The 9755-nt window shown below is 43.1% G+C and overlaps 1 pseudogene; it reads left to right on the top strand.

Annotated features, from left to right (window-relative positions):
* Positions 1-246: 246 nt before the first annotated feature.
* LOC149204801 (putative polyamine transporter At1g31830 pseudogene) lies at positions 247-747 on the top strand (annotated as a pseudogene).
* The last annotated feature ends 9008 nt before the right edge of the window (positions 748-9755 follow it).

Genomic DNA, 9755 nt, shown 5'->3' with positions numbered 1-9755 from the left:
CCGTAACCAGAAAATAGTCTTGACGTCAAAATAGAGTGTTGTTGATACACGAGTTTCAACATTGATGAAACACCGATGTTGTTACACTGCAAACAGAAACTGACAAAACTGCGTTGCTGAAACACAAGTTTTCGCGTTGCTGAAACACCGTATTCCGCAAACGATTTTTATTTCCGCTGTGTTAAAATAGTGTATTGTTCTATTTTTCAGTTTTGTTTAGAATTATCAGAAATTCCAACACTAGTGATGGCGAAGCTAGCCACGACGTACTCGGGCGACAACGACAGCTTCATGGTATGGGCGGAAATGGCCTTTGGACCCTTTTGGGGATTCCTAGTGGGCTGGTGGAGGTGGATCAGCGGCGTTATCAGCAATGCTGCCATCCCGGTTCTCTGTTTCAATTACCTCCCGGCCTTTGGCCACGGTCGGGTCAGAGACGTGGGGAATCTAATTTCCACGATTGTCCTAAGCTACTTGAACTTCACGGGGCTCTCGATCGTGGGCTGGACAGCGGTCATTCTCGGAGTGATGTCGTTGTTCCCGTTTATCCTAGTGGCCCTGATTTCGATTCCTCTGATTAAGCCCTCGCGCTGGCTCGTGGGAAACCAGGGTAACATGGACCGGTCCTTGTATTTCAATACGTTGTTCTGGAACTTGAATTTCTGGGACAACGCTAGCACTCTCGCTAGGGAGGTGGAGAAGCCGCAACGGACATACCCCGGGCATTGCTCTGGGCTGTGGTCATGACTGTCTTGGGATACATCGTGCCCTTACTTTCGATCTTAGGTGCGCTAGAGCTGGACCAGGACTTCTGGGGTAATGGCTACCTAGCTGAAGCCGCAGGGCTCATTCGCGGTGTGTTGCTCAAGTACTAGGATGAGGTCGGCGCCGCACTGTCCACCTGTTGTTGGGAAAAGTATCCAATTCGGAATGCCCCTATCCCACTCTAAGAGGTTGTAGTGCCTTAGCAACAAACATGTAAACTTATTTGAGTATTCTTCTTTATGAAATGTAAGTGAGGAAGAAGGATCTAACTGACCTGTATCTTCCGCTAGTTTGTCAATCCAGATCGCTCCTCTCTTTAGTAGCTCCCAGCTTCTTGCTCCTTCATCGGCCCAGCTTCACCGAATTCTTGCAAGATCACAAGAGAGAGAAACTACACAAAGATACAGATATACATTCATAAAAAGATCAAGATCAGATTAAGCTAAACATGTAAGCATAACAAAACATCATTGGTATACAACATGTAGGAGAAACTCAAATAGTTTATTGATATGATAATAAAGTCCAAGAGGAGATACAACCAAGTGAGTTCCGATCCAGCATCTACCTCCCAGCAAAGGAATCCCTTCCTCTCCTCCAACAAAGCATAAATCACCCAATGTGCTAATCTCAATTTCAAACCAACAGCAATTCTTTGCAAAGTACAAAATTCCAGTCTCCTGAAACTCTGGGTGAGAGATCCATATATAGATATTAGCAGAGATGATGAGTCAGCTTATGTTTTGACTTGTGGCTTCTCTGTGTCAGTTCTTGCTTCCACTTGGAGGTTGAGGACCTCTTACTCATCACTAGTCGAATTCATTGAGGCAAGTGTCATTGGAGAAGATTCTGGAAGCTTCCAGGGTCTTTCCACCTCGTTGAATGAGCTTGCCATTTGTCATTTCCCGCTCAGCGCACCCTGGTAGTGCTTCCACCTACGTTGCAGTGCACCTAGCCAGTGCAGACTTTGCATTTCAACGCAGGCAGCTAGTGGAGCATCTGAATTGATCCTGAATTGACTGTTTCTGAGTGGTTTTTGGTGGAGAACTTCTGGGAGAAGCTGTCATTGGTTGACCTTGTTCCTTTAGGAGCTGTAGCAACATCATTAGGGACTTTGGATCCCTTGAATTATGTACATTTCATGCTTGTAGCTGTAAGGCACAAAAATGTCTATAACAGTTGCCCCTAAAGTATGAGTCCGTTTATCGGGTGAAATGCTTTATTAGGAGGATCCGAAGTTCTTCCAATGCTGGGAGGAGACCTGTAATAAGATACAATACAATACATTATTTTTCATACTGCTTTCATGATCTAGCTGAGGCGGGCATTCCCATGCTCAGCTTTATAAATTCATTTTTCTGTACATAGAACAGACAATCGTCTGATGGTAGACTGATAATTTTGATGAAATCATCATCCTTTTGGTAGGATGATTATCTGCTGCAATGATGTACATGTCAATGTCTTTATCTTTCCTGAATATATATCGCAGCCCGGATGGATGAAATTAGATCCAGGGTCTTCAATCTCATCCGATCTTCACTCTAGGTACAAGTCGATCCATGTGAGGAATGTTCTGAAGTCGAACATGGAAAGACATCGCTTGATTACCAGTTAATGATGTAAACTGTTAACAAGCGCGAGAAGAATCACCGATAATGATAATGACCCTCAAGGTACTGCAGTACAATTCACGTGGTGTGAATAAAGGACTTGGCGTCGAACACCACCCAAAATCTTTCGGTCGAAGGTCATTGATGTATACCTGTCGCCGGAAGTGAGAAACTTGCCATTGAGGCATGCAAGCTTCAAAGTACTGAAGGGGTTGTTCCTAGATCAACTTCTTGGATAATGAGCTGATGTCGACAAGAAGCGATCCGTCAAAGGAGGGCCTTAATGTATCCCACATCAGTGACACAGAACGGAGCAAATGATTTTGATGGAGGTGAAAACGATCTGATGATATATGGTTCAGGGTGGAGGTCATGAAAGGATGAAGGATAATGTATGGTAGTGGATGGGACACGGTTGACTTCTCTGGATGACTTCTCTTGAACATATCGGCGACACTTATGTGATGGATTGGTAGAATTTACCCCAAAGGTGGATGGTATGGCGAGACTATGGCGATGTGACTGGTGAATGAAACAACCCAACCCGACTGAGGCACGGAGTGGAAGTGTCATGTTCAAGAGCGACTTGCTACCAAAAAAAGTTCTTTGAGTTTCTTCCCAATTTTTCCCCAGTCATTTCTGACCAGTACCTCTTTATTTTTGTCAAGCTTGAGGAGGATAACATATGCTTGTTCTATAATTTGCCCTTCGGGCAAACCCATCGCTATGTTTTAACGAGCCTAGCGATAGTGAAACTCGTTCTCGTCTAAGGACAAGTTTGTCACTATTTAATGTTTTTAACGAGTCTAACGGCAAAGATAACTCGGTCCTTTTCATTTTTAGAGAGTCTAAAAAGGTACGTAAAGTCAACTCCGAAAGTCCTTTTTCGTCATTTAATCTCTTAAGTCCGAAAAAGTATAAAACAATACAGAAGGGATGAGTTTTCGATAGTTTTAACGAGCCGAACAAAATAAGCGCTCGATCTTTTTGTGGAATAATCCCTCAGGTCCAAAAAGATTAAAATCTAGAGGAGGGACAACACTTCCGGTCGCTTTAACGAGCTGGAAGGCCAAAACTCGGCAATCTTTTCATATTTTACGAGTCAGATGAAAAGAGCTTAAAGAAGACTCGTCTTTTGAGGAACGAGTGATGAAACGGGTTAGCAGCTGATTCCAGGTAAAGGTTGGAATTTTCCAATCACGGCAGTGTCACAAGGATGGCTAGTGAAATCACTCTTTGCAGTTGTTCCTCAAAATGGGTAAACAATCATATGGAGGTGAATGATCAGCCAATGGAAAGGTGGAGGTGACAGTGCAAACACGACCAAGGCTTTAATGGCTGATAATGTTACATTCACGGTGGTTATTTACTGGAAGATAGTTCATTTTTTAACGAGCTTAAACACAGAAAAACACTGCTCAGTCTTATGTTTATTTTTTAACGAGCATGAACTATGTGCTAAAACTGCTCGATCTTATGTTTATTTTTTAACGAGCATGAACTATGTGCTAAAATTGCTCGATAATATGGTCTAGTTTTGATTTTTTACCATAGATAGCTTTGCCTTTTCAAAGGTAGTACTATACTCTCAATTGCTGCATCAAACTAGTTAGAAATGAATAACATTTGCATGAAAGTGAGATTAAAACACTAATATTTCACTTTGAACTACGTAAAAAGCTATTAAAAAGTGTCTTTACCTCTCATTTTACCATTTCATTTGAACTTGGTTTGTTGGAGCTTTGGAGGTGCCTCTTCCCCCTTGATTTTCATCAGCTGATTTCGGGATATTCTGTGGACGATTCTCGGCGCCGTATGGACCAGGTAGGAGCTAAACCTGAGCTCTTTCTTTTCATGGTTTCCTTTCTGCATTCTGTGCTTGATTTCGTGTTTTTCTGAGCCCCTGGGGTTTTATGGGGTCACTCTGCCATTAGCGCACCTTGTGCACTCGAAATCTACGCTGAATGTAAAGTGGCATGAAGGCAGTTTGACCTTCAACGCAGGTGGAAGACTGTGTAAGTGCATTGAGCGAAAAAAAGGATTTTATTGCACAGTTTTTTGATGAAAATTTTTGCCTGTTTCTCATCAAAACCAGCATCTAACTCATCTCATGTTTGTTTTTCAGAGATATTGGAGCAAAATGACCCTTACATGGCGAGAACGAGAACATGAAGAAGAGGACATGATTTCTCTACATGATCCTGTCATGGTGAACGCGCTGCCGAACTGTGGCCTGCTGAAGTTCTTCCGCATCTCTAGCATGAGACAACAGATTGCCCTACTACAGTATTTGCTTGATGCTTGGGATCCTATCAACTAAGTATTCCAAATTAGGGGCAAATCTATCCCCTTGACCGCAGTAGACATTTACTTCTTGACTGGCTTGTCGAGGTGGGGTGCCCCCATCTCTTTGTCAGGTTCGGCCCGAGGGAGTGACTCTGTCAGAGACTATGTCTGCCAGTATTTGAGGGAAGGATCTCAGCCGAGTAAAGACGACAAGATCGTTATCCGTAAGGTTGCTGACAGGTCCCGTAGGTCTATCCTATACACTATTGGTAGGATGGCCGGTAGTGCGTCTCTTCATGTGGCCAACAGATCTTATATGCAGCATGCCTTGGAGTGCCTCCAACCGAAAGTATTCAACTGGTGTGATGCAGTACTTCTTCAGATGAAAAGTCAGTTGACCAAGGTAAAGGACGGGAAACTGAAGAACTTTGGGTTTGGTTCTATTTTGACCGCCTTTGCTTTGGAGAAGATACCACTGATGCAGCCACAGCACATTGCACTCGACTTGCCTTCTCCTATTGAACCACGCATGCAGAGAAGGGTTGACCACATGTCTAGGCATGCCGGTCAATCTCAGATTTCTTTTTCTGATACCTTCTTCAGGTGGTTTGAGCGTCAGGAGATGGTCTATTCTGAGTATCCATATGTCGGCATGGACTTCCGGGGTGATCCGGATTTAGTACTGCCGGACGGCGAGCAGTGGGGCACTATTGGTAAAATCTTCGACCATATCATTGTTTATTGTTTTTATTCATAATGTCCTTGTGCTTTATTCTATCAAGAATTTAATCAAACTCATGTGTGCATGTAGATGTTGGTACTGTTCGTCCAGCAGTTCGCCCGAGAGCGCCAGCCGCTGCCCCAGCAAGGGAGGCTGCCGGGAGGGTTATTCTTCGTGACCTTGACGTGGCCGAGAACCTTACAGCTGTGCAGGAGCAGGTTGAGAGCCTTACTCTCGGCATTCCAGACGTGAGGATCGACGAGTTACATCTACAGTTGCAGCGGCATACTACTGGTGTGCCTAGACGATGAACTCGTCTCTTACGCATGATCGCACAGGCCGTGACGTGCTATCATGAGCATCACTAGACTAGGGTGCCCCCTAGCATTTTGAGTTTTTGGGTCATGTGACCGATTTTGTCTTGGTTACAGAACATTATATGTAAACCATAAACAGCTTATATATATATATATATATATATATATTTTGATTTTCGGGGTTTTATTCTGGTTGAGTTATATGATCCATATGTACAACATTGATGATGTGTTTCTTTTTATAAATGTCGCAAATGTCTATCTAACACATAGTTTGCTAATGAGTCGGTTAATGTGTTTAAGTTTCTGGAAATATGTTGCTATTGAATTAAATCAAACTGTCTTTCCAAAATCTTAACCCTTAGAAACATGCGATAAATGGCTGGATTTCGGACGGAATATATACCATTGAGTTGTAGTATTACGAGTTGTGAGTCTAGCCTGACGATTAGTCGGCGTATACCATGGGTGATGGCATTAGAGAGCAGTTCTATCAACGCGCTATACTCAGCGATGTTATTCGTTGATTTCCCAATACATACACCTCTGAAACTTAATAACTCGCCGCTTGGATAAAAAATGGCCCAGGCTACGGAGGACAGGTGTTATAAACATTTTTGTGCCTTACAGCATGAAGCATGAAATGTCAATAATCTAAGGGATCCAAAGTCCCTAAACATGTTGTTCCTACCCCTAGAGGAACAAGGTCAGCAAACCACAGCACTGAATATCAGTTCTCCACCTGAAAACACTCAAAAACAAGCTAATTCTGGATCATGTCAACTGCTCCACTGAGCATCTGCGCTGAATGTCAAGAGCTCCACTGTCTACCTGTGCTGAATGTCAACTGGAAATAAGGCTACCTGCGTTGGGCGAGTTGGGACATGTGGCACAGTCATTCCACAAGGTGTCAATGCCCAGGAAGCTTCCAAAATGACACTTGGATCAGGGAATTCGACTTGTGATGAGTAAGAGGGTCTAGATCTCCAAGTGGAAGCAAGAACCTCCAAGTGGACTCAAGAACTGAAGAATAACTAAAGTGGGAGAGGACACTAGTCAGCTTCATGCCAGCTACAAGCTGACTCATCCTTTCTCCAAATCTCCTATATATAGAGCTCTCTCATGAGGTCTAAGGAGGCTGGAATCTGGTGAATGTAAGGAAGTGCTGTTGGTTTGAGTATAGAACTATTGGGTGATTTGCTTGAAGGAGGTGAAGAGGAGATTTCTTTCTGCTGGGAGGTGATGCTGGATTGGGCCTTTTATGGTTGTATCACTTCCTGAACTTTACTTCTTCCATTAATAAAGCATTTGAAGTTCTTCTATATGCATGTGTCTCAATGTCGTATTGATACTTGTATATTTGATTTATTCTAATCCTTGAATCAATTATGAATGTATGCTTCTTGTAGTTTCCCTCTCTTGTCATTTTGCAGGATCTTGGTGTAGCTGGGCCAGTGAAAGAGCAAGGAGCTGGGAGCAAGCAACAAAGAGAGAAGATTGGATCAATCATTAGCGGAAGACAACGGTTAGTGGATCTCTTTCTCCCCTCTCTTACATCTCATAAATAAGTAATCTCGAATAGCTTTGCTTTGATTGTTGCTGAGGTACTATCACCCTTAGAGTGGGATAGGGTCATTCTGTATTGGATACTTTTCCCAACAACAATAGGTTCCGCGAACTACGACTCGCTCCGTCGGCATATCCAACACATGTCTCCAAAAGGTTTGACATCTGCAATAAATGTAAAAGGGTGGATTACTCGACCAAAATAAACACTTTAGCGAAAACAAAATACAACAAAAGCATACTGGTTACTATTTAAGCATAGTAATGTTTGAGGTACAACCCATTACGGGGTTGCGCCATTGGAATTATGTCATAATCCATTAACTCGTAGGCTCCTTTTGCTAACACTCGTTTAACAATATAGGATCCCATCCATAAAGAATTAAATTTACCCGCTCCCAATTTATTGGATTCTTGGTCGTAAGGCAAGACCAAGTCACCTTCTGAGAAGACACGGGGTTTGACATTTTTGTCGAACTGCGCCTTGACTCGTTTCTTATGGGCTTCGTTAGCCAACGCGGCATCACGACGGGTTTCATCCAATTGGATTAATTCTAAGAAACGGGCCTCTTCTTCTGAAGTTCTGGGGAGGAGATCAATTGCGAGTTTAAGAGACGAGATTTCACACTGGATTGGTAAGACTGCTTCGAGGCCATATACCAGTTGGAAAGGCGTGAACCCGGTCGCATTCCTTACCACTATTCAGTAAGCCCACAAGGCTGAGTATAGGATTAGGTGCCACCTTCTTTTGTGAACCCCGATCATCCTTTGCAACATACGCTTCAGGACCTTGTTGATCGCTTCAACTTGTCCGTTGGCTTGCAGATAATACGGGGTAGAGCTGTCGTGAGATAGCCCTAGCTTGTCAGCTAATTCAACCATCATGTGATTGCGAAAATGTGATCCATGATCCGTAACTATAGCCTGTGGTATGCCGAATCTGGTGACTACATGATTGAAAAAGAAAAGGGTAGCTGTTTCACCAGTGTTATCTAATGTAGGCATCGCCTCTGCCCATTTGGTAAAATAGTCAACGACGACTATAATATACCCATGCCCCCCGGTCGAGGTGGGGTTACATGTCATGAAATCGATGCCCCATTTGGCGAAAGGCCCAACAACAACTATTGGCTGTAAAGGTGTGGGTGTTCTTCTGGTTTTTCTATCAAAAATTTGACAAGCATGGCAACTTCTGACTGCGGTTATGCAATCTTTGAACATGGTTGGCCAGAAGTATCCTGCTCGTAAGATTTTTTGTGCTGTAGCATATCCAGATTGATGCCCCCCACACGCGCCTGAATGACGCTCATTCAGGGCTTTTTGGCCTCCTCATGGGTGAGGCACCTTCTCAGAACTGTATCGATACCACGACGGTAAAGCGTATCACCGACAATCATGTAGTCTTTTGCTTGGTATCATATACGTTTCTGTTCTGAGTGGGAGGTGTTAAGCCTAAACTTTTGGGTTTGGAGATAAATTATTATATCTCCATACCACTCATTGTTTGTAGATATCAGAAACAAATTCTCGTCCACGATTGATTCTTCGGATGTTTCATCGTTGGACGACGATGGGAGATCGCACAATAATTCTGCGAAAACTAGAGCTTTCTTTGATTTGGATTTTACAAATTCCAGATCAAACTCTTGAAGGATTGCTATCCATTTTGAATATTTGCCCCCCAGCAGCTGTCGCGACAATATATAAGTCATGGGGTTGCAATCAGACAAAATGGTTGTTTTTCGAAAGAGGACATAGTGTCGAAACCTTTGTATCGCTTGAACAGCTGCAAGCGCTAGTTTTTCAACATAAGAATATTTTCTTTCTGTATCATTTAAGTTTCTACTTAAATAATATATAGGGTGTTCGATTCCATTGACTTCTTGTACTAAAACCATTGCGATGGTCGTATCTGCTGCAGCCAGATACAGGTTAAAGTGTCTTTGATAATCGGGTGCGTATATTAATGATGCTTTTATTAAGGAATCCTTTAAAGCCTCAAAGGAAGCTTGCGCAACCTGATCCCAGACGAAGGGTACCTCCTTTTTCAAAAGACGTGTATAACCTTTAGCAAGTTCGGCGTAATTTGGAATGAACCTCCTCAGAAAGTTTGCTTTCCCTTGGAGTTTCTGAATCTGAAGCAAATTTGAAGGTGGAGGCAAATTGATGATTGCCTGGACCTTGCAAGGGTCGAGACGAATCCCATCCTTTGAGACTACAAAGCCAAGTAAATGACCAGAACTGACGCAAAATACACATTTGTGCGGATTGAGTCGTATCTTGTAGTGTCGGCAATGTAGAAATATCGCTCTTAAATGCTGCGGATGATCAGTCTGCTTTCGCGAATAAGCCGAAAGGTCGTTGAGGTATGGTTGAACGATGTTCTGGATGTCATGGAAGGCATAATTCATTGCCCTCTGAAACGTCGCCCCTGTGTTCTTTAAACCAAAGGGTAATTTTCGATATGCGAATGTGCCCCACGGACAA

The sequence above is a fragment of the Pinus tabuliformis genome, chromosome 1_2 (genome assembly GCF_031772625.1).
Source record: "Pinus tabuliformis cultivar Carrire ecotype Pingquan chromosome 1_2, CPIR1, whole genome shotgun sequence".
In the NCBI taxonomy this organism is placed as follows: Eukaryota; Viridiplantae; Streptophyta; class Pinopsida; order Pinales; family Pinaceae; genus Pinus; species Pinus tabuliformis.
Note: the sequence above shows the minus strand (reverse complement) of the source record. Positions and strands in the feature narration are given on the sequence as shown.